This window comes from Castor canadensis, chromosome 4 (genome assembly GCF_047511655.1).
Source record: "Castor canadensis chromosome 4, mCasCan1.hap1v2, whole genome shotgun sequence".
Lineage (NCBI taxonomy): Eukaryota > Metazoa > Chordata > Mammalia > Rodentia > Castoridae > Castor > Castor canadensis.
In genome coordinates, this window is record NC_133389.1 from 40,535,984 (window position 1) to 40,563,057 (window position 27,074).

The following is a 27,074-nucleotide window of genomic DNA, read 5'->3' on the forward strand; positions in this document are numbered from 1 at the left end:
TGTGTGTATATATATATATATATATGTGTATATATATATATGTGTATATATATATATATGTGTGTATATATATATATGTGTGTATATATATATATATATATATATATATGTTGTAATAGGGGTTGGTATAATTGTAGGACATATAACAGTATATTTGTTAGGACAGCTTTGCTAAGAAGAAACACAATGTACTAACTTTGCTATATGGACTTTCAGGTGCATTTGGAACTTAATGCTATTTTACATATTGTTAATCTATTATTTGCTCAAAAGACAACTTCCTCAGAGATTCTTTAGTATCATTATAATTAGATTCAAAATAGATTTTAATATCATTTCTGGAAATTTTATTGATGCTCCAAGGGGCACAAAACAGTAGACTGAATCCAAATATGTAATTTTAAATTATACCACTAAATAACACTATCACAAAAGACACACTTTTAAAGACTCAGAAGATCCTTTGCTTTAAAAATGATTGGTGACCCTCTTCTCATTTGTCCATTTGTAACTTAAAAATTTGTATAGGTATGTGAAACTCCAAAGTCTAGCAATACTCATCTAAGTCACCCTCATAACCTTGATTACTAACTTTGCACTTTTTATGGATAAGAAGAACTGCCACAATCTCTGGACGTTTCATAAACAACGTGAATGAGTCAGCAACACATTGGATCTACCTCTACCTCTACTTGAGGAAATGTTAAAGAACATAAGTTGACAGAGTAGACTGGACTTTGTTAAAATGAGTTACTATGTAGGCATTAAGTTTAGGCAACCAAAGCAGTATTTAATTCAAAGAGAAGGAAAAGAGTTCATAGAAGGGAATGTCACCATAGTACAGATGTGTGTCTGATCCAATTTTCATGAATATCATGAAATTCAATTCAGGGAGCTGGGAAACATTAACAATACAATCACTGAAGCAATTTGAAATTGGACTGTTGTCCTATATTGTGGGTTCTCAGCGGTAAATTACAATGACAAAAGTGAATTTGTGGAGTTGTAGATTTGGATTCTCAGAAGATACTTTCTGAAATACAAGGCAAAATAATGAATAGAAATCAATGAATGACAGCAAAAATGGAACAATTTACTCTATGTTCCTGGTGAGTTCTCTGTCCCTATACCTCCCCAGCCTAACTAGAGCATTGTTCACAACTAGAATGAGGGAGGCCTGCAGATTTCTGGCTGCTCTCAGGAGACCACCACTTTCTGCCCCTCCCCACAGCCCCTAGATTCTCCCTATTCCCCATGCTTCAAACTTCCTATGACTTACTTACTCTCAAAAAGGCAGCATGAATTAGGACCACTTATCCTCTGCTCCTAATCAATCACCAGGACCATATCCATCCACCTTGCAACACTTTAAGTTCAGTCACCATCAGAAGCCATGGCTCCTAAGTCTTCCCTCTTCTTCAGGACATCTTCCTTCACAATTCTCTGATCCTTTGCAAATCCTACCTTATCTCTTAGTAATGAATGGGCCTTAGAAAATTCCTTTGTGTTTATCATCAGCAAAATCCTTCATATTTATTCTAAATCTCTTTCCTGAACATTCTCATCACCTGTACTAAATGAAATGCTTTGCCTTTAAGAGCACCTCTCTCAGCCTGGCAGAGAGGCTCAAGTAATAGAGTGCCTGCCTTGCAAACTGAAGCCTTGGGTTCAAACCCTAGTACCACCAAAACAAAAGAGCACATCTCTCAAACCTGGGTCTAGGCCACAGTAAATACCCAGCTTAGTCTTTCAAGACCATCTTGCATTCCTCCTTAAAAACATACAAACAAACATATAAACTAACTCAACTTCTTTTGGAACATGTGCCATCAAGATACAGCTTCTAACATGTTTCCTGGCATAATTTTCTACTGCTCTGGTCACTTCCTTAATTTGCTGAAGATTTTAGCCTTAAGCAACTTGAACTTAGACTGTTACCCTGAATAGTTAGATGTATTCTTTTTCTGTATTTACACTTACTGGTGTGCTTTCCACACCACGCCCTTTTTGGTCAATTCTACAGATGAAAGCTACTTAATACTATTTCCTCTTTTCTCAAATCTTCTACATTCTCCCTATTCTTCCTCTCCTAGTTGGGGATTTTGCTTTGTATTCCATTGAAATAATGCAAACAATAGGGAAAACCATTCTTGTTCTTCCACCATCACTTCTATCAGCTTTACTGCATGTGTAGCTATTCAATTTGCTCTTCATTGTAATGGTTAAATTTTAAGAATTACTGGAAAAGTCAAATGCACCCACATGTCCGTCCCTTCTTGCTTCAAGGATTTTGTTTCTGCAATTATCCCCCTTTTCATTAATTTTCTCCTTTCTTTTGGATTATTCTTATCAATTAATAAAGAAATATGCTATAATATCTTTACCTTGATGATATTTTAGTAAAAGTATTTAACCTAACTTTGCCCTCCAAATTTCTATGGTCCTCTTTATAACAGAAGAATTTGCTCTCTCCTTTCCTTTCCTATTTTCTCTTTAACTCACTTGAAATTATTCTTCCATCTCACTTTACTCAACACTTTTTTAGCAGTGTCAATAAAATTAGAGGTCCCAGAAGCAATGGTCTAGTCTGTTTTCAACACACCCAAACTTTAAATAGTATGTGACAACGTTGCTCACTGCTCAAATCCCAGCTTCCATTGAAGGTCCTCCTACCTCACTTGTCTATCTTCTTAGACTCTTGTGGGTGGACTACTGATGATGACCTACAAGTGCTGGTGTGTTCAGGAGTTCAGTGCTAAGCTTCCTCTTCTCTAAGTCTACACACTTGTTTACCTTAAACCATACCCCATCTCCAAGAACCATCTCAAGGCAGATGTTTCTCAACTTTATAACTAGCCACAGAAGAAATCCAGGTTTGTATATATAAATGTCTAGATAATAGCACTTTTGGATGAATACTTGGCTCTTCTAATTTAAGATGTTCAAAATTGAGTTCCTGATTTTACATACTACAGTCATTCAGCTTTTCCCATAGTTGTTTTCTTTTGTTTGTTTGTTTGCTTTTTTTTAATCTCAGAACACCATCTAATTACTCTGGACAGAAGTCACATTGGAGTTTTCTCTTACAAATCCTATATCTACTCAATCTAACGTATTTTATATTCACAATACATTAGAATTAACCACTTCTCACCATCTTCATTACCTAACTCTAGACTAAGCTAATATTATCTCTTACTTGACGTCTTCTATTTGGTCTGTTTGCATCCACTGCCAGGCTTGTATTGCTTGTTTTTTTCTTTATTGTCAACCCCTGTCCCCATACATAACCTAAAATCTGTTTTCCACACAATAGCCTAAGTGAATTTTAAAAATATCACCCATATTATGTCACTCACCTGTTCCAAAATCATTAGGTTCCCATCACTTCAGAAAAGTAGCCAATTGTCTTACCATGCTTATGATCTCCTAAAGTCGCCATGAGTCCTCAATTCTCACTCAGTTCTTTTTATTCTTTTTACCTGGTTGCCTCTGTTCCATTGACATAGGACTTCTTTTTTTGTTTCTTGAAAAATTTGAGCATTTTCTTGCTCAAGACCTTTTGCAAATACAGATTCCAATGGATGCTCTTCCCATAAATCCAGATGATTTATTGCCACTTTTTAAATTCAGGTCCATGTTCTGCAAGGAATCCCCAACTATCTTATGTAACTAGTGACTGTGGTCACCCTCAATGTAATTACGTTTTACCAAAAAATATGTAAATGTGTGTGTTTCATATGTGTGATCTTTATTTGTTTGATTTGGTCTTCTCTACTGAAAGAAAAATTCCATGGGTTCAGTAGGACAGAGTGAGATCAAACTTTTGTTCACTAATCTCTTTTGTTCACTGTGCAACCATATAACAATTACTTAGAATATATTGATCACTCATAAATTAATCAAAGGTACCTTTCTAATATCTGACTTAAGCACTGACATTATTATACTGTATGAAACATTGCTATTTAATATAGTTAACATATTAAATTGTCCTTATGAATATATATTTCTTTCTTTATAGGATTTAAATATGAGTAACATGATTAAAAAGTAATAAAGTAAGAGTTTTTAAAAATCAAAGTAATGTCTACCAGATTGGTATAATTTCTTGACTTATAACACTGTTGCTCTTGACACAGGTAAATTTTGGTTTCAACACTCAGCTTTCTATGGAGGTGGTTTTATGGTGTTTTGAGACAGAAAAAGGATTCATACTTCACAATGATTTTAAATTTCCATTTGGATTTCAGCACTGCTGAGAGTATTATGCCTTAAAAATATTCTGTCTTATTGCATAGCCTACTTTTCACAGTCCATAAAATACTAGTTTCATTGGATCCCACAACGCCGCCTAAGTTGGCTTAGCAGGTACTGAGTGTAGATGCAGAAGCACGAAGACCCTGTCTTCAAAGATTAATCTGACTAATGTGACTGCTTAATGTGTTAGACCTGTACAATAAAACCCCAGACTCTTGGTTGTCCTGCACATCATAACTCCAGCTTACAGAAACTGCATTAATGGAGCACAAATTTAAGAATATGAAATCTATTTTTCCTTTTGGATAATTTATGTTTTGCTTGAGTGATTTAGATTTTCCCTGTGGATAAACTTGTCTATAGGAAGGGGAATTCTCAGACCAACTATTCATGGCTTCTATAGATTTTCTTTTATTTAGTTATATATTTTGTAAGTATTACTGAAAGAAGATTATAGATATTGTTTTATGGAATCTGATAATACACATGTTGCTGGTAAGTCCTATCTTCTAGAGACCTTAGTAAAGTTGCTGTCTATACACTGTCTTTGAGTGTTTACTATATAAAGCTCCCAATAAGACCATATTTGAACTGGGTTTTCTGTCATGCCATGGGATTGAACCCAGGGCCTTGTACATATGAGGCAAGTGCTCTTTAGCTCTGAGCTATATTCCCAGTGCCAGGATATATTTTTCTTCTTCTGGAGATTTAGTATTTTTTTATGCTTTATGCAATTAAAATACTAAATGGCAATGTTTCTTTTTTTTTTTTACCATGGATACTTAGAATCTCAAAACCAAATTAATTTCAACTATTAGGAGCTATGTAGAATCTTATGGCTTTTGTATTTGTGTTCTGTTATCTCCTGTTCTCAACTGTTATATTTTTGCTCAGGATTATAAAAATCTTATTGTAAAAACTATGCCAAATTATTTTCATAATAAAGAGAGAAATTCATAAGTAAAAATCAGAATTAGATATTCCCTATTTTCTTGCACATCCTCAATTTTATGTACTATTACTCTGGTGATTCATCAGGTAAAATATTTAAGGTAACTTAATACTAATATCCAAAAGTTTCAGAATAACTAATTATTTATAAATCAGTGCATTGTTCAGATTTGTCACTTGACTTAGGTTTCATTTTAATATTTTATTAATTATGACTGTTTCATCAGTTATACTGAGTATGTTCATAAATGACCCCCAAAGCATATATTAATTAATTGTGCCAGACAAAAATGTAATTCCAATAGGAAAACGATCTTTTTGAAGAAGATATAAAATAGATGCAACATTGTGGGGGTTATGAAAGAAACTTGTAAATGTAGGTTGCCCCCAATTTCTCTAAATTAACAAGTCAGTGAACTGCCATTGTCTTTATAGTTCAAAAACTTTCCAGTGGACATTTAAGAATAATCTTTCTTTTTAGTTTAACTTTAAGAAACTAGAACTGAATTTAAAATTCAAGTCAAAGTAAAAAGCAACAATCCCCTAATAAGGCAAATATCAATAGTTGCTTTAGGTGACTAACTTAGTTATAAAATAAAATCCATTTTAGAAATTTTCTTAGATATGGGAATTTTAATGATTTGACCACAAGATGCCATTCAAAATAACCCTACAATAATTTATACCTGGATTCTAGTTCCTGAACTTACAGATATTCACACAATATCCTATTTGAAAATGCAATTAACTGCTGATTGTCTCCTAATATCCTTATTTCTTCCTTAATGTTAGTAGAGTTTATGTAGACCTGTGGATACTCAAGCATAAAACTCAGCTTTCTTTGCAGTGACGCATGAACAACTAAATTCTACTGATATGACATGAGAAGGAGTGATTGGTACTACTGTGGATCTTGCTTTAATAATTGCATGGGGCTCTTCTGTTATAATAGCCAAGTCTGTTCTCCAAGCTGGAAGGTTTGGTACAAATATTTAACACAGAAGAAAATGGAAAACTAGAATACATACTAGAATAATATGGTATAGTCACATAAGACAATATCAAATGGTAATTGAAAATTATATTTATATATACATTTAAAAGTATGGCAAAGTAATTACACAGCAGGTAGATGAAATATTTAGGACATAGCAATATTTATAAAGAATGGTCTGAAATATGTAATAGCATTTTGAAAAAAATGCCTTAAAGGAAATATGAAAAATAATACTAAGCTTATCTGTGCAGTTGGGAAGTAGGCACTTTCCCCTTTCTATCCTTAATGCTTTGTCAGTGTTTTCCAATTTACAAGTAAAGCACATTTATTACTTCATAATATCAAGGAGTTCTATGCACAAGTGCTTCTTGTAACAACTCTCCATCAGAAGAGACAGCACCTCCATGAAACTCCTGTCCACATCTTTTGGTTACATATTGTTAACCTACTAACTTAAATTATACAGAGCATCTACATGTAACTTCTTACTTTTTAAATTTCTGAGAATTTGTAAGTAAATTTTAAAAACCTACTGGTCAGATAGAATGTTACTGGTAGTGTAATTCATATATAACTAAGGTTTCCTGAAGTTTAACTCTATGAACACGAATTTAGATTTCCATCTAAATAAGTAACATCTTGCAGCCAAAGAAGTAATTAAGAGTAATTCCTATCATTCCTTTGGTGGAAAGAATGCCATGTAACATTATATTTAAATTGGCTTAAGACCCAGATAAATGGTATAGTTTCTGTTCTCAGAAATCTTCGTATGGCTGGTAGTTACTTCCCCAAGTTTCTCATGGCTCTAGCCCAAACTGTCCATTGAAAAATCAAATCCATAGCTTTTGCTCCTCTCTTCTTACACTTGTGCTCTTTCTTCTTATTCTTGTGAAAATTGGAAAAATTGAATGTAGATTTTTTAGAACTTTTTATCATAAATACAATCTCTCTCTTCCTCTTATTTCTATGTAACAAAATCCTAGAAAACAAGATAATAATGAGATAGAAATTATTTTTAGACACTAATATTATGAATGATTTTTAGTTTCTACTTGGACTTTACCTCATTCAATCTCAGGTATCAAATGGCTTTGTCATTCAATCTTATCCTTGTCAAATTCTTTTCCTCTAGTGCTACTTGTTAATTATATTAATCAACATAAATTCATAGCCAAAAGCTTTTAATTCTATGTAACATCAGTTTCATTGATAGTGGTTGAAACACACCTTTTGTACAACAAAATTATGCAATGACTTGAGTAAAGTCTGTCATAGACACAGGCAAGAAGATTGATCAAGTAGTTGTCATAACTGATCCAGAGATCATTTTATTGTGATCATAAATATTGCCAAAGAAAAATAGAAAAATATTCTTGAGTGATAAGTATTTTATATATATATATATATATATATATATATATATATATATATTTTATTCGATATACTTTTGGCTCATTATATGAAAATCAACAAATTTCCTTAAAATCCGAGTTTTCGTTATAAACACATCCTCTGTGTGTGTTAATTTTTACCTAGGAAGCAATTCAATTTTCTACACAATCACTTATGGGTATTATCTAATTTATGATTCTTTTTCAATTGTGTATATGAAGACAAGGTACTACCAGTTAACTAAGTAAATAAAAACCTAATACTGAATTACTCACTTCTCTGCTCTAACAATGATGTCTGCTGCTTGTGAAAAAATGGTCAAATATATGAAAGGTAAAATGTTCTCTTTTGCTGAATAGTAAGTGACATGAGAGGGGAAGGAAGGAAAATGATATGGATGCCATTGTTGAGTTTCAGGTACAGAGATGATATAAGTCAGCCAGCTGCTTTTATAATAGCATATAACATGGATAAATGAAAACAAAAATACAGGGACAATAACAGAAAGATATTCTCTCATTTGCTCTCTTGAAGTCAAATTGTTCTATGAAATATCAGAACAACTTGCTATTACCAGCTACACCTGTATAAACCCATATGACTTTTAGGGAAAAACCACGTTCTTTTTAATTTTTAAATTGCTAGTTTTTTTTTTTAGTTTTGTAATGGGCTTAGACAAATTCTTACATCATCCTGATGTCACTATTAATTCAAAATGTGTATTCTGAAGGCAGTAGAGTCAACTTGTAATTTTCTCTCAACTATTTTACTCTTGCTTGTTGATTTAACAAACATAACAATCGATAGAGAGAAAATCTGTAATGCTGAAAATAACATGGATACCATGAGAAATGTCTCATATGCACCACTGAAATGAATTTCTAGGAAAAGAAGGAACTTAAAAATATAGAATGAACTTAAAAATATAAGGCATCACCTTTAGTAAAAAGCTAAAGTGTGTATTTACAATTCCATACACTCTATAAAGCAAGTTGCTACTCTCTAAATTCTAAAAATTTAGACATTTCAAATATGATAAATGAGATAAATAAAAAAGGATGGCAGCAGTAGCACACACAGAGGATAAATCTGCAGTAAAACTAACAGAAAGCAGGGACTGTAATTTCAGATGGCTTCTGCACATGGTTGAGAAGCTATAAAGAGGTATGGGGGGTGGGAATTAAGGTAGTGTGCTGGAGTTTTCATAAAGAGGAGGAATGTGAGTGAAAACAACTCTACATTTGGTTGAAAGATGATAAAGTTGAAAACATATGTTTGAAGTTAATGAGTAACTGTTAAAGGATTATAAAAGGGAGTCACAACTTCGGAATCATTAGAGGGATAAATGTAAATGATCCTTTTAATGATAAATTGGTCAATCTACTACTACCATGACTATGACTGTGACTACTACTTCAGCAGTAGCAGCAGAAATAGGGACACCCTATTGTTATTTGGGCTGGCTGCAAATAAATGTGCTCAAGGGATCTTCCTACCTTTCAAGTAGCTGGAACTATAGAAGTAATCCATCACACCCAGCTCAAATTTGTCAATGGAAAAAAAATGATAAGAGGAAAAAAAGTAATAACAGTGATAAATTTTAAAAATGTGAGGAAAAAAATCCAAATTGTCATCAGTCATAATAAATTTGAATAAATAAAATAATTTGAATTTCTCAGTCTAAGTAAGTGGTTCTATGCTGTTTAACAAGAGCTATGCCCTGCAAAACAGCAAATGAAAGAAGGGAATACCAAAAAGAGCTATCTGGTAAGTACTAAAAAAAAAAACCAAAAGCAAGAGCCTTAAACTTGTTATCCTAGTTATATAGGAAGTAGCGATCAGAAGGATTGCAGTTTGAGGCCAACCAGGGCAAAAAAGTTAGGGAGATCACACCTTAATGAATAAGCTGGACATGGTATCCTGCACCTGTCATCCAAGATACTCAGGAGGCATAGGCAAGAGGACTGCTTTCCAGGTCACCCTGGATGAAAGCATGAGACCCTATCTGGAAAAAATATGAAAACAAAAAGGGCTGTGGGTGTGGCTCAGCTCCAGTGGTAGAGCACCTGCCTAGCAAGTGAGGCTCTGAGTTCAAACCCCAATACTGCCAAAAAAAAAAAAGAAAGAAAAGAAAAAGAAAGAAAGACAGAGCATGCAATGGAGAGAAAGAACAGATTTGGCTATTTAAATATCAGATTGTTGGGGAAATTTTCAGGTGTCAACTCAGAAACAGAGAATCTGAGATTGGGGCAGAGCATTCTCTGTTGTATTCAGGTCTCTACAGGATTGTGATTTCTGTGCAAATTTGTAAGCCATCCTGGATTTCATACACATCCTGCATCCCAAGTTCCATTTCTATTAATTGCTGTGGTTTAGATTATAAATTGTACAATCACAGATGATTTCTTAAAAATGGAAATTTGTCCTTTATCCAAATAATATACTGAAACTTTTACTAAGTCCTTGAATATTTACAGAGCAGTGGGTTCTAACTCCTATAATTTTTACAAAGTCAGCTTGAGTTAACATCAGGTTTCTCATTTACTTTCATGATTCTAAGTAAATTAATAACCTATGTTTTAATTTTCTCTTATGCAGGTAATAAGAAAATAAAAATATTCTGGGTGAATATTGAGAGAATTAAATTTGGTAATTCATTTAAATACTTAGTCTGGTGATTGGTGTATGGTAAATAAACCATACATGTTCAGTGCTATTATATAGATAACATTTGTATCACACATTAACTAAATTCTATTTGACTTAAGACCTAAACTCAAATCTATATTAATGTCATAAAATAATACATAATTGTATGATTACAGCCTTAGAGTAGAAAAGACTTTCCTGAGAAAAGACATTAGAACCAAGTCTGTAAAGATAAAAATTAACAAATTTGCTTATTTAGAAATTTAAAATTTGCAACACAAGGCACTCAAGAAAAGTAAAATACATGCCATGGTGGCAGAAAATAACTCAGTAGAGCAAAATAGAGATTATTTTTAAAAAGGAAAGACAAATGGCCAATAAAAATATGAAAAGAAGCTTAGTATCACTAGGAAACACAAGGAACTGTCACTTTTTTACAGGTGAAATTGACAAAATATATGCATTGATGGTTCATGTATAAGAACACAGCACATTCATCACTTCATGCAAGTTTACTCAGGAAAATAATTTTGCAGGAAAGGTTGATGATAGCCATGAAATTCCACTTCCAATAATCTATTAAAATGCCAATGAATATGAAGATGTTTGACCAAAGAAGACAAATGCACATTTTGTTTGTTTAAATAATTAGAATTAATAGATCATCGATAGGGGAATTATTTTTTATTTTTATTAGGCAGCCATTAAAAGAGAGAAAGATCCATATATTCAAGTATAAAAAAATACCACTTCATAGCTCAATTTTACATTAGACAATTATGTATGTGTTTGTTCATAAGTTCTTAGGAAAAAAGTGGAAACATCTCACATTGTTATTTTTGAAGAACAGAACCAATTGTTGAATGGATAAGGAAGACAACTGAACTTTATAAACTTCTGTTTTAAATCTTTATTATTTAAATGCATTCATGTGCTATCTGGGCAATTAAAATATAGAATTCTGGTGTCAGTGGACAGGATTGAAATTGGCACCTCTTGCCTGTGTGTGGAACAATGTATCACGGCACTATTCTCCTGATTTTTCATGCTCCAAATTGAATTACTTTAAACTTCTCATACTATTGTAAAACTAAAACCAGTTTTCCCAGCACTAATGTATCAATATTTTAAAGTACTATTTTAAGTGATAAGCCCTATTAATACAGAACGGCAGTTGAAAACACAGGCACAATATCAGATACTCTGGTCTTATGATCTTGAGCAATGAAGTAAACATGGTTGTCTGTCAGTTTCCTCACCTATAAAATGGGGATTGTTTCAAAGAGGAAATGATTTCACCTGTGTTCACAATAGTGATACTTCACAACAGTGTTACTTAACAGTGTCTAGCACACAGAAAACAAGTGTTAGCATTATTACTGGCTATTAATTATTAGAATAATTATTAGCAATAATAAGTGATAATAGTAGTAATTATTAGTAATAATTGCCAATTAATAACACTAAGAGCACATATCTGTAGAAACTTCTTATTATTCCAGTAATCCAAAACAACGTTTTTCCTTTCCCACAAAATGTTTATCTTGACCCAACCATTCTAAATGTCTTTCTCAGTCCTATCTTACTGCGTATTCTCCTTTTCATATTTTGTTTTCTCTAGAAATAACAGATCGCGATGAAAGTTTGTCCATGCAATTAAACTTGAAAACTTTTTCACTGATTACTTATGTCTTAATAGTGCACATATGTAAAGGCTAAAGGATATATGCCATCTCTTCCTTCTTTACTTTTAATGAACAAGTATTTTTGATCTTCTAATATGTAGTAAAGGAACACTACAGCTCAAAAGATAGACCAATTCCTCTCTGCTTCAAAGCAAACTAGTGTCAAACACAACTGAAATACATATTCAGCTCAATAGCATAAAAACTACTTTAAACCAAATAAAACACTTGGTGTAATCTAAAAAAAATAATAAGAGTTTTTATCTAGTCCAGTGGTTTTCAGCATACATGGTACCTCCCTTACTATGTGGCATGGAGAGGTCAAGGATACTCCATGTTCTCACAAGAATTGCCCTATTCTTTGAAGATGTTTAAATGTCCGTTGGGACATTCATATCAGCCAAATACTTGTTTCCCATTTTCTGTGACTGTAACCCAGATAAATACAAAACACTTTTCCCCACAACATTTTAACATACACTGAAACTTGGGATTTGAGGGAAGGCTGTACTGTGAAAATTTACCAAATCTTGTTCACCACTTTGGAAAAATCATACCAACCACAATGCTACTAGAGACATCTTAGTAATCAATACATCTGTATTAACACGTATTGGAACCTGCATTTATTTTCACATCTATGGTAAGTCTGGGACCAGGAACAAGCATTTTAAAATTTCACTATGTTTTTTATGTAGTGAGGTCTGGATACTAACATGTTGAAATACAAAGTATTTTCTTCTAACAGATTTTCCTTTAATTTTTTTTCTTTATGCTGATTCTTAGTTCAGAAGGTGGCAAGTAGCTTATGCTTTGCAGGTATCATTATCTTCTTTGTGAGTCTACTTTTGACAGCTAGAGTTTTGGGGAAAATCCTATCATTTTACTCATGTCCCAAAGTCTTCCAAATCATTTCACTAACATAAGCATCCTGCATCCCTGCTTCATGGCATTACAAAGTGGTGAAAGCCTCAAGCCATTGGGATAGTCTGTGAGTTTTAATCCTGTGTCTAGCACTTAGCAGCTGCATAAATCCGGGAAAATTATATAACCTCTGTTTCCCTCTATTTCTTCATCACAAAAGAGGGTTTAATCTCAATGCTCAATTTATTGGATTATTTAAGGATTAAATGAGTTTATAAATTTATAAAGTCCTTAGAAAAGCATTTGACATATGGTATAGGTAAACATGGCATAATTATTTGGATAGCTAAATTCTGTTGCTTATATTTCATTTAACTTTCTGTAAGTGACAGAGACTTAATGTTATGGTGGCCATTGAGGTGATTGCCCCAGATTTCAACACATCCAAAATAGAATTTGTTATCTCCTTCTACTTGTGTCTCATCCATATCTGCTCCTCTCATTCTGTTCCCTAGTTAACTCTCAGGTATATCTCCAGTCACATAAGTAGGAAACTCAAAGAAATCTTCACTTTCACCAGAACTGCAAAAACTCTTCCTGTGTCTAACTGTTCTCCACCCCTCCACCTTCATTCTATTCTATGTACCTACCATTACCAGATTTTTCTTCCTAAAACCCAACCCTGACTGCATGGCTTCCTATTTTTAAACATATTCATTCCATGAATGTATCTAAAGATAACATCACTGGCCTCCAATTTGCTGGGAGATAAGATAGCAACAGACATTTCTGCTTTCGAGGGCTTACAGCCTAGTAGGGGGAAGGACAATTGAGGAGATTTTAACAGTGTGATACACTCTGTTTTGGGTTGATATGCACAAAGTTCTATGAAAGCAGGGGAGGGACAATAACAGGTATTAAGGGCAGGGATATTAAAAACAAAGCTTTCCTTCTCACATGTTAATTGCTAAAAAACAACCAACACACACATCAAACTAATTACCTAATTTCTTCATATTGCATAAACCTACCTAAAGTGGCTCGAATCAAACCTTCCAGAAGCTATGCACCTCTACAGTCTGGTCATTTTGTATTTTACAGTTTTGCAAAAGATCTAAAGTACCAACACTTTCTTCTTCCATTTCTTTGGTCATATCCTTCCCTGAACCTAGAGCTGCTTGCTTCCTTTTATCACTTTTCAAGGACAACTCAGTGTCTTCAATTCCCAGTGAATCCTGTGTAAAACTCTCACCAAAATGAGTATGTTTCTTGTTCCTTCTTCCCCCCAACCCCCGCAACTGACCTCAGTTCTTCCAGTTTCCCTTAACTGGTGAGCACTGATTTGGAGGAATATACACAGCATCTCTAACACCACTGTAACACTCCCAATGCCAAGGTCCATTCACTTCACATCCCCAGAGGGGCTTTTACAATAACCAGCACCTAGGAGGTGCTCAGCAATGCTGTCTGGGTTAAATTAAATTAAACGGTTGAGAAGACACTTTCATTTTTCTTTTCTTTGGGCACTTCCCTGAAAAACTCTCTAGACAAAGGATTTAACCTTTTGACTGAAGATTTTCATGTTCTTTTCTCTAATCTGAGGAAGGAGATTTTTAACAAGAAGGGAAAAAATATTCATTTGGCTATTTAAAAATCACGTAGAAACAAATATTATCTTTTTTTGTTTGGAGGGAGGGGTTCTCAGATGTTTGGTTTAATTCTTGAAGCCCAACATTAGAAATGGTTTAAAATTCTTACTTGATTGAATAGGGAACCATGAATGAAATTAAGATTACTTCAGAGAAGTCGACTGAAATTAAGTGAGGTAGTGAAATTGTATAGCACTTGGTGTCTATAGTCTCAATTATTAAATATTTTGTGTTTGCAATTTAATGAGTTGAATTACTTACATAAAAGTAGAGCTCAATTAATGAAGTCATAGTAAAAAAGAGTATAAAATTATAAACCAGGTAATGAGCATGAAAATGAAAGAGAGTAAAATACTTTTGCTGTCATTTACTTACAGCATACACTAGTTTTAAATTTTCAAAGAAAACATTAGCTTATTTCATGGCTTTGAAATGGTAATGCAACAGGAAGTTCTAATAGAATTTTAAGACTGTTTTTGTGAGAGAGGTAAGAAAACAATAGCTGGTGACAGAAAGACTAAAATTTGCATCTTCTGACTATCAGTTCTATTCACCTCCAACAAAACACCATACATTCCACTCAGGGTCCAACACAGAATTTACAAGCTGAAGAGATTTCCAGCAAAACTGTGTTTCTTATGAGTGCCTTTTCACTTTTAATGCCATGTCCCATTTAGAGTAATCTCCACCTGTATGACTGTGCAATTACCTCTACCTCACCTCTGTGGCTTTCCAGAAAACCTAATTTCTTAGGTTCCAGCTACTGCATGATTGCACAGAAATGTCCAATATGATGCTTGAAGCTTGCTATAGGGTATAATCTGGGAGTGGAGGTGGAAGAAGAGAGCGGGAGAGACTAGGGGCTGCTAAATCATTAGGAGAAGAAATTCCCTGCTAATTAATTTAGAAGAGAAACTTTCATTTCACACTTTGTCAGCTGGACTTCTAGAATGAGCAGAGCAGTTAAGAGTTTGAATCCTGGCTCTAGTAGTTAGTGTGATTTTAAGCACTAATAAATATCAGTAAAATCAGAATAAAAATAGTTATCTTCTTGATTAAATTTCTCAGTCTAAATGTTGGCACTTAATAAATTCCTAGCAATATATTTATTATTCTAGTAGCTGTATAGAATTTTAAATTTGTTTTTCCACATATAATAATATAATAGAAAGAAGAAACAAGGGTTTGGGTGGGGACGGAGAAAGGATAACTGAAGAGCATGAAAAGCATTTTTGAGAAGAGACTAGAAGTGATACTGGAGTTAGATTTCTGAGGGATGAATATACCTTAATTTCATGATTTCAAAATGATTTCATTTTCCTTTCAGGGGAAAGAAAAATAACTGGAGCAAATGTCAGAAAGATCTAGAGTGATGAACTCAGAAGAGTAAGAATAAAGCAATCATTTTAAAGATTTGAGGTTTTCATTAACATGGCTCCATTCATAAAAGTCCTCAATTAGGCTAAATTAGCCTTGATGGAAATGTTCACGTCCTCATTCTGGAGTCAGCCTTGAATGACTACTGTGGGAGGTGCAGACCAGGGCCAGCCCTGAGCAAGAGTTCAAAATGCCACTATCACTAGCATGTCCTCAAGGACAACATGGCTTGCAGTGATCTCTACAGGTCTTGCCTTCATTTATTATCTCAGAGTGCAAAGGGAATATGGTACCCTATCTGTCTGTGCAGAGAAGCCAAGAAAACTCCTTATACGTACATTTATGAAAAACATCATATCAAAAAATATCAGTGTTTCTTAACAGCTACCAAAGCTTTGGTTGAAAAACTGAAATACCTTTTGATTCATATACTCACATTCCACTGAGTGCTACTCTGGATTAAATCAGACTTTGAGAACATCTTGAATTTATATTATATGCATCCTACTGGTGACTTATAAGGTTGTTTTTATTTGGTACTATAAAATCAGCATATGTTAAATCAGACCAAGGGGGAAAAAAAACCTGTACAATTTGCAAGTGTAAGAAGACAGTTAAAGATTTTGTTCATTGCAGTACACAACGACCACTTCTGATGATCCTTGGGGAAATGTCTCTGCCATTTCTTCCTTAGTAGCACTTGGCTTTCTGCTGAGCAGCTGGTTTGTTACTTCTTTATGGACACTGTGGATTGTACATTTCCTTATATGTACCTTTTGCACTGTACTCCGGAAAGTTTGAGTCAAATTTTGTCTGATCTCTAAAAGTATACATACAATTTTTAGATATACTTAAGCATTGTTTTGGCTTTAGTTTACTTCTCTGAAATTATATTTGCCTTACCTTATATTTCTCATATTAAAATTTTATTTTACCTTGCCAAATTATATGCCAACTTCAATTATATTCTATAATGTAATGTAATGAATGAAAGACTCAGTAATTCTGGATTAAAAAAACATTTAAAGACTTGAAGTTTTCTATTAAAGTGTCATCATTCATTGACATGCCCAACTACGATAAAATTAGCCTCAATGGAGATTTTTTGGGTCCTCATTCTGAGAGTTGGCCTTGACTGATAAAGCTATAGAATATCATTTTATATGATAAGGAACAGAATGAATATCAGTCTTTATAAATACACTGAGTTCTAAAAATCATAAAACAAGAGTTCTGGAAATAGACAGTTACTAGTGTGGGTTTAGCTATTCTAAGGTATTGAACTTGGTGTCTCTCAGATCTATTAAGTCTTTTCCTCATCATGTAATATTGGCTGCTACAGCTCCTCAAATTCCGCCATTGATCAAAGCAAGATGAGGGAATGGTTGCAGAAGCAGGGCCAGTGGCCAACTACCTACAGTTTAGTTGTGACCTGTGTGTCACTTTGCCACCCACACTTATAAGGGAGACTAGAAAGACAATCTCTAACATTTGTAATCTACACAGCAGAGGCAGGTCAATGAATAGTTTTGGTATTTGGTATTAGGTAGGACATTATTAATTATGCCACAGGTTTCAATCATGGAAATATTGAGTTATAGTCTCTTATCTTCTAACGAAAGTAAAGGCTCATATCTAAAACCAGAAGTACCTACAGAATTGACAGTTTGGTTTAGGGGTACAAAAAAGCCTGGTGGATACAAAGACATGCTTTTCTACACAACATAGCAAGCTCTGCACTCTGAAAGAATAAACTCATGAAACATGGCATTGGTGCTTGATTCTGAGTAGTGCTTATCTTTTAGGAAGCAAAACCAACCAACCAACCAACCAAACAAACAAGCAAAAACACCTGAAACTGTCTTACAGTTATTTCTACAAAGTAGAAATTCTCATTTACTTGGCTATATTTAAAGCAGAAAGAATATGTGGATTTATTTGTGTTACTGCATGTGAAACTAATAGAGCATGACCTCAAGGACTTTTGTTTTTACTACAATTGCCATGTGCTGGGTTGTTATCGACCATATGGCGAGAGCTGAGATGAATAACCTGTTCTCTACTGGGAGAAGTCAGAGTGGTAATTTTCAAATTTTATAATTTATTTTAAATGTTTCTCTTTATTTATTTTTAATGGCACAAACTACAGCCTATGAAGTTAATGCCCTTTTTCAGCTCATGTAACTTGGACAATCAATTCTAATAGATTTGGCAGAAGTTTCCTGAACTCAGTCAGTTGTCTAAGTTCAAGGTCTTGTACAATGCATAATAGTTGTAGAGGAAATCCAGGTTTCAAGGGCATGTTTTCATAGCAACCATATATTAGAAACAGATGGGTTTTTAATACAAGCATGGAGATTCTAACTCATTAAAACAGGAAAAAAAACAGAATTAAATAATAAACACAATAGCAGCTATATTAATATTCCTATGTACTCCAAAGAAGGAAAACACCCATGTTGCAATCTTTTGCTAAAGGCTGGGCATAAAAGCACTTTTAGTGGACAATAGAAATCTGAGTAACTTCTCTGTAAGAAGGAATTTACAGAGAATTTCCACAACTAGGGGACTCTGTTGAACTTGTTATAGGTTCAAGCAAAACTTGGAACTTTGTTTAACTACAGAATTTAGACTCATTCATCATGGTTTAGTGGTCTAAGTAACAGTTTAATAACTAAAAATTGGGTGTTCCAATTTCTATATTACCAGCTATTCTCTGTGACCATGGGCTAGGCACTTGAAGATAAAAGTACTTTTCCAGGCTTTTATTTTTGTTCTGTAAAATAACAGTAACGTTAAAAAACAGTAGATCAAATACACTAGTAACAAATCTAGAAATTTAAAATAGTAACAATGTGTCTTCACTGATAGCTCAACATACTTGGAACTCAATATACAGACTTATTCTGCCTCTTGAATGATTTCACCTTTTGTGTAGGAAGCATGGGGCCTTGAACAAAAATGAAATGAAACATTGTCTTGTTTTGCTGAGGTTTCTTGCTACATCAAGAATGTGTAGTGTTAAAATGTCACTCTGTATTTACTTTTGGCAATATCTGGAGAACACTAAATATCTTTCTGTATGGACTAAGGGAAGATAAGAAACCCATTACTCGATGCATACACAATTCTCTTTGGTTTGTGGGAGGTATGACTTGAGATAAAAGGATTTGACTGATTGATCTTTTGAGTTCCAGTCTAATTTTTCTTACTGCTTGACTTCTTTATCAGAAAGATCTTACTAGATTTAAGTGGCAATATTTCCCCCCTCCCATTTCCATGCATGCTTATATCTGTTTTTGCACAGTTAGGTTAAGGATATTGGGGAGTTACAGAAAGGACAGGTAAATGGAAATAAAAGAATAAGAAAAAAAATGATGGCTGACTGTTAATGAAATAATAACAAGCTTGAGAAAAACAGCATAAAAAGAAAGCAGAGTCTATCATGAGGACCTAGCTGAGATTTCAATGTCTGCTCCTTGTTAATCATCCCAGCTTTGAAAATTCTTCCCTGTGCCTCTTACATATGAAAAACAAATATTCTTGTGAAATGCTAGATTCCAACTTTAAATAAAAAAAGTATACTAAGGAAAAGAAACAGATTCCAAAGAAATGGTTTCTCTTCTTTGCTTAATGAGAAAACATCAAATTCAAACATCAATATTCAAATTTCAAAAGTGGCCCAAAAATATGAATTGTGTGTGTATCTTTAAATAAGTAGACTGGTCCAAGTCTTACCCTGGAGATAGTCTGATATTATTTTCATAGGACCGACTCAACTCTGTGGAGTATAGTTCCACAAAACAATGATTCTACACATTTCTTTTATTAGAATTAATATTTCTATGATGTAAGTATAGGAATATGGTGGTTTTCATTTATTGATTAATTATAATAATAACTAATATTTAGCTTAATGTGACTCAGGCACTGTTTTCATTATTTCATATTTAGTATAAATATACCCACCACAAATTTTAATATAGGTATCATCATTCATGTTTTCACAGACGCAAATTTCAATCAACTCATTTCTCTTTAAGTCTCCCATTTATTTGTGTAAATCAAAGTGTTATGAAATTTTGACTATCTTTCAAGAATATAACAAAAAAGTCCAGGTAAATAATGAGTCTTTGATTTCTAGCATGAACACATGTGGTCATACTCCTGTCTACTAGCAAACATTCAGTTTCAAAGTGCATGTGCTCAGTGCTCCAAAGGAGTGCTGAGTTCAAGGATGTACTTACCTGCAAAAAAGAGCGTTGGGTCAGGAAACAGAGGGCTTGAGTCCAGCTTCGGCATATAATGAGGAAATGATAAACCTACTTTCAGGTAGGATAAATGCATGCATGAGAAAACAGATGCATGAATAATTTAAAATTCTTGGAAGATGTCTTGGCTAGTAACTCTATTTCCTTTTTGTTGCTATCACATCCAAAAATAATTCCGTAAGAATTATTACAGTTTACATTCTCTTTGGTTTCCTGTAAAACCTATTGGCTTTTTCTGGATCAATAAAACTGCAATGTGGAATTACTTATTTCTAGTTCTATCATTCAGTGTCAGTGGTGTGGTTTTATTTTAATAGTTAAACTGCCCACTGTGAAACAGTTTGATTGTCTGAAAGACAAAGAGGATTCTCTGGTCTCATGAAGCTTTCTCAAACTTGAAAACCAAAGATTTAAACATTCCCTCAAGCAAGTATAGATGACATTCAGAGTGTAAGATTGTTGTGAACTCTGGGAATCAGACAGAGTAGGAGCTGAAAACAGCAGAGGGTGAAAGGTAGAGTTAAAGCTGGGAAAAGACAGGAAGTGAGAGGAAGTAGGGTGAAAGATGGAAGAGAGTGGTGGAGAAAAGATTGCTGATAAATAACATCTCTGCTTTGTTTATTCATTTTCCCCTGTTTGGGGGTGGGGCAGGACTAGAAGAAAATGGTGTGGATCTGACAGACCCACTGGAAATCCTCTCAGTACCTCATTGTTCTTTGGGGAGTCATGCAAACTCTGCAGGGACTTACAACAAAGAACTCTATCTCAGAACCCAGAATAATGGATGCTTCCACACATACTTTATACTTTTGAAACTGTCACTTTGGGTATGTTTTTAACTTAATTGTTCCCTTTTTTATGAACTCTAGGCTGAATTAAGTAATTAGTGGGTTTTAGAGATTGTGTTTCCATCCAATCCATGCTACAGTTCATCTTATATGTACAGCTCCTGTATGCCCCAAACTTGCTTGCCTCTGAGTGCCAGACTCTAGCCACAAGTGATTAAATTTAGTCCTCTCTCAGACACAAATTACCAGGCTCTCACAGTTTCATGGCATATTTTTCTTAGATTCTGGGAAATGTATAAACTGAGAAAAAAAAAAAACTCTCATGTCTTTACAAAGTTTTAAAACTATGATTTTTCTGCAAGCCACTGACAACAGAAAAGGCATAGTATCTTTGCAGAATAGAGCACCAGTCCCAGACAAAGTACCTTTGCTCTATCCAAATCCAGTAATGGATATCAGTTCTTTGGAAAACTGCAACTTAACTTAGCGTTATCTCTTCAAACTGGCTATTTCTAATAGAAGTCAGAGGATATCCTACCAAGCTGCATGAGGAAAGTGGTTTCCTGTGCTTCTTTAAATGAACTGACTTTCAAAAGATTTTTTATTGATTCTTGAGACTATAAAATTAAGCAAAAGTCTGTACTTTTGAAAGTAAATGTAAGCAGTAATTATAGCATGACATTTGCAGCATGTCAAAATAAGAATATGGCATTTCCGGTGGAAAAATAGTCACAGGTAGGCACAGTAGTAAAAAGTGAAAATTTATAGTTTTTTGCCAGGATAGTTTCATACAAAAGGTTCCAGAGTAAGCTTATTTACTAGAGTTCTATTTGGTATTACTACTTTGCAAAAAGGTCACCATTTGGGTTTACAAAGCACAAACAAACAAATAAAACACCATATTACTCAATTCGTTGTTCTTTAGAGTCATGATATTGTTTTAATATCTCAAAGAGGAACTGATAGAGAATTACAATAAAGCAAAGATCAGAAACAACCATCCTCATGATTATTCAAAACTGTAACACACACTAGGCAACAACAAAGTGACTTGTCAAAGCCCTAGAAGTTGTTACTGACATCCAAAGCATAAACAGAATCAGTCAACAGCCCCCAAAGGATATGAGGTCACTGTCCAAGATATTTGAAATATAAGAATTCCTCTTAATATATCCATTGTCAAACTGAATTAGAAAAATCAAAAGTGGAAAGAGCACTTTTTCTGATGATTTAGAAGCCATCAGTAAGCAATTTCTCATTATAAAATGCCTGCAAACTAAAGGTAACATGATAAATGACAAATGATCTTGCAGTATGAGCTCATTTTATCTCCATGATCCTTAGTTTCAACTGCAAAGTGAGACACATTGGCCTGCTCTACCTACTCACAAGGTTGTTGAGAAGCTCCAAGGGAAAGACAGATGTACAAACTACACAGAATGTATAAGGGATTATATCAATGTGGAGAATTATTATAAAATATCCATGAATTTTATGTAGGGTGCATGAGAAGTTTTCTTCTTAACTTTCTAACCAGAACATGTATAGGTATGCTCTTTTATACATTGTCCATTATCTAAGGTGATCTGCATATTCTTTAGTTAAAATTATTTTTTTCAAGATTTCAACTTGGACAAAAGGAACACTACGCACATAATATATTAAAGTAGACTTTCAACATGTAAATACTTTTTGTCTATGCTGCAAGCTGAGTACTATCTCTACAATGTCACCTTCCAAATTTATCAGGGTCAGAAATAAAATGTAATTCTTGGTTTACTAAAATGAACAGATAAAAAAGAGAAAAGCATTTTTAAAAATTATTCTAATAGTATTTTCAAAAAATGAGTATGTTGATGAAAATTATTCTTCTACATTTCTGTTATATTTTGAAAAAATAATAGATTATCCTGTGATTTTGCAGGTGAAAAACTGATGGAGTGAAACATAGCACCCTTTAATGAGGTGTGATTTGGGATTGAAGAACATCTGTAAACAGGTTACTATTTACAATTTCCTAAATGAGACCAATTCTCCCAAATTCTTTGTTTGGATGTTTTAATTAAAGACTGAATGCTTACGCTTCCTAACTCTTAGTTTGTAAACTCAGCCTTTCTGTTCAAGAGTTTATCTCCTGCAACTGAAAGACACAAATGCTCAACATGCATGTGTCCAGAACAGACATGCGTGCTCTGCTGCCTGCCCCTGCTGGGCCCATCTGCTCTGATGGCAAGGTGCCCACTGACAAGCTGGCCTATTTCATTTCCACAGAGCTGCCAGCCTTCCAAGGGTCTGTGAGTGGGTACACTGTGGTGAAAGATAGCTTTCCGCAAGGAGCCCTTCCACCAACGTGCATATGTGTCTGTTTACACTTGACCACACTTGTTGGCTCTCATGTGTCATAAAACAAATGCTCCTAGTGTGAGTAAAAAGAGGGCAGGCTGTATTAGTATTTCAGGCACCAATAAACATAGAACACATGCAAAACTTCCTGTAGGAAATGGCTCAGAGTGGCCAGGAGACCACAGATGAAAGGAAGAAGAAAGTGATCCACCTATCTATTGTTAGTATAAGAAGAAATAATTTAATTTCTTCTCTGTGTAAGCATTTTATTGACCATCCATCTCTCATGTGATCCTATAAATGTCTTGGAGAGATAGTAAGTATACCTGTTTATGGGGGTGGAGAGATGATGACCCGGCAGCACTTCCTCTTTCAATCTCCCTTTCAACTTAAATCTGAAAGCACTAAATAAAAGGAAAGAATAGAAAGCTGAGATAATTTAGAATAGAGGAATTAAAGTATTTTAAGGACTAACTGTTCTAGAAATGGCTCTGTTCTTTATAAATATTAAAGCATAATAACAAAAGGCAAACAAGGTCCTGAATAAAATGAATGAGATCAAGAAATGTCTTCTAAATGTGCAGGAAATTCACCTAAGTCCAAGGGAAAGGAATAAAAGGCATTGTTACAGGAAAATCCAGAAGGGTGAAACTTCTATATTTACTGTTTCATTCATTTGATGTGTACTTAATAAGTACTGGCTTTGGGTCAGGTACTAAGGATACAGAGATGAACAAGATAACCTTAAATAAAATTCTTTTCCTTATGGGGCTTATATTCTGGAGAAGGGAGGAGAGAGACAATAAATAGCCAAATAAATATATCCCACAGTATCAGATAATAATAAAATCTATGAGAAAAGTGAAGCTGGGGAAAGGGACAGAAAGTGACTTCTCACATGAATAATAGAGGGATCATTTCCCTCTATCCATCCCCAATTCATCCATAGCTTCTTCATCCACTCCAAGCCATTTCCTACAGAATGGGCAGGGAAGGCTTCACCAAGAATGATATGTGAACAGAAATCTGTGATGTGAAAGAATGATCCATGAGAAGTTCTATGGTGGAAGAGAGAAACAGAAAACTGCAAGGGTCCAGAGATAGGTGAAAGCTTGACTTATTTAGAGAATAGTAGTGAAGACAAAGGAAGAAAGAATAGAAGAACATGACATGAGGCTGGAAAGAGAGGGGACTAAGCCAGATTGTGGAAGACTTATACGTAATGCTGGTAAAGGCTCTGATTTTTAAAATAAATATGATAGGAGTGGCTGGAGGTTTTAGGCTGATAAGTGACATTATCTTTAACTTGCACTTTTGTGTTATTATTCTTTCTTCATTTCTGAAGGGCTAGCCATGGGAAGAAAATCTAGGGGCAGGAAGTTTAGTCACCTAGTTACTAAAATAATATAGAAAATAGGTAATAATGAATTGGATTGAATGGGCCTTAGAGTAGGTGAGAAATGGTTAGACTGGGATATATTTTGAAGGCATGGCTGAAAGAACTTATTGGGGTGTCAAGGAAGATAAAAATAACACCTAGGTTTTGGTGTGAGCAGCTAGTTGACTGCTAGGAACACAGAGAGATGAAGAAAGACTGAAGGAAGAATACATATCAGGAAAGAGAGTATCAAGACTTGTGTTTGAAATATCGAGTAGGCAATTGTATATAAAAGTCTACCTTTTGGACTTCTAGCATCAGAAAATGTATTCCAAACACTAAGAATACTTTGTCACACGAATGCTCAATAAGTGATGGCATTGTTGAAGCTGTTGTTAATATCACACTGATACAATGTTTTGCCTTTAAGATGTTGCTCAGGGGAGGGTTTAATAAATGGAATGGGCTGACTCAAATAGGGCAGGAATTATTTAAGACATCTACCAAAAGGTGTCCTTTTTTCCTCTGAACAAGAGGAAAATGTGGGCAATGCTACTATAGTGTTCAACAGTGACAGTTATCTAGAAAGGAAATGTCAGGAGAACAACAATGGCACCTCCAATGGTCCTGTGCTAAACCACAGAGTGATGGTTCTCCAACAGTCTATTCTTACCTGGGAAAATTTAAAGATAGAGAAGGAAAAGTTCCACTTTGGGTCAACTGACCCAGAATCTTCAAGGAATGATTCCCAGAATCACTTAAAAAGTGTTTCTTGGGTACCTGTTTGAAACCACTGTTCAAGGACACAATCTTCTGAGGTAAGACATGAAACATTTGCCAACACTGACTGTTACAGAGCACTAAGGAAAGAACTTCATGATCATCTTTATCTAAAGACAGCACACAAAGCCTATGTCCTAAATATACTGGAACACATCTATCAAAAACCAGCTTGGTTTTCAGAATGGTGCTTTGGAAGCCTGAGTGACAGGAATGTCAACACACCATAAAGAACATCTGGAACCCCAGTTTCTTTTGTAACTATGACCATAGTTACGCATGCAAGTCAATGTTATTCTTTGAATTATCAGTAATATGGCATTTCAAAAAATATATGGAAAAGTGAGCAAGTAACCTGGGGCTTAGGCCAGGGTCTGCTGCCAGCAAATCATGAGACTTGAAGAAAATCTCTTTACTTTTTTAGATCACAATTTTGCTACTAATAAAAAATCCACTTCTACAATATTAGTGATTGTTAAAATGGCCTACATTTCTGTATTACTGCTTCAATAGAAAGTTCAAGTAATGAAGAAAGAGCTTTGCTTTTAACTTTTTTCCAGTCAGTATAATATTTTGCTATGGTCTGGATAAGTGTCCCCCAAAAGTCCACATGGTAAAAGCTTGGTCTTCCGGATGGTGCTACTGGAAAGTAATGGAGCCTTTAGTACATAGAGCTTATAGGAGGTTTTTATGTCATTGGGAATATAGTGTACCCTAGAAGAGGATTGTGGGACCCTACTCTTCTTTTCTTTTTTTCCTTTGTGGTCAAGAAGTGAGCAGTTTTTCTCTATCATGCACTCTTGTCATGATGTGCTACTTCACCACTGATCCAAAATAATGGAGCCAACCAATCATGGACTTGAACCCCCAAATTTGTGAGCCCAGGAGACTTTTTCTCTTTATAAATTGATTATCTTATTTATTTTGCTATTGTGATGAGAAGCTGACTAAGACAAACATCACAGGAAAAAGAGTTCCTCTTAAAACAAATCCAGAAAAACACACAAAGTAATCTCAAATATGTCTCACAGGTTAAAAGGAACTAATATTGCTAAATCATCATAGCCAAGAAATTTAGGCTTGTCATCCTGTTTGGTCTTCACTGGAATCCTGTAAACTCCAATTTATCCATTTCATGGATGGGAAAATTGAGGCTTAAATGAATTTTTCAAAAAATCGTTGGTTATCACAACTGTAATCAGAGCCCTTCTATTTCAGATTTAGATGCAAAGTTTACCAAAGCCCACAGCCTTTACATCAATTATGTTTCCTTCTAGTATTTTACCATTCCTGTTTTTTACCTAAAACAGTATAACCTAAATTTATATCTTTCTTTAGCTCCAAGTGATTTCTGGCCATTTAAAAAAATTGTCTACAATGAAATTCTCCCCAAAAACTCAGCTTTGCATGTGAAAACTATTACTAGTATAGCTCCTCTTAGATATTTGTTGTGTTTTACAAAACTCCAGGAAACTTAAACTATCTCTTTTCTCTTTATGGGATTTTTGTTTGTTTGTTTGTTTGTTTTATTTGGTGGCACTGGGGTTTGAACTCAGGGCCTCACACTTGCTAAGCAGGCACTCTTACTGCTTGAGCCCCTATGCCAGCTCTTTTCTCTTTTTAGATAGCACCACTACCTACACTGTGTAGCCTCACCCCTTCCTTCTCCGTAAATCATCCTTTTCAAGTT

The 27,074-nt window shown here is 34.4% G+C and overlaps 1 protein-coding gene across 5 annotated transcripts in view; it reads right to left on the reverse strand.

Moving 5' to 3' along the window:
- The window catches only part of Dtna (dystrobrevin alpha), a 345,657-nt gene that overhangs the window by 293,158 nt on the left and 25,425 nt on the right, over positions 1-27,074 (reverse strand). The gene's annotated exons all lie outside the window — the stretch shown is intronic.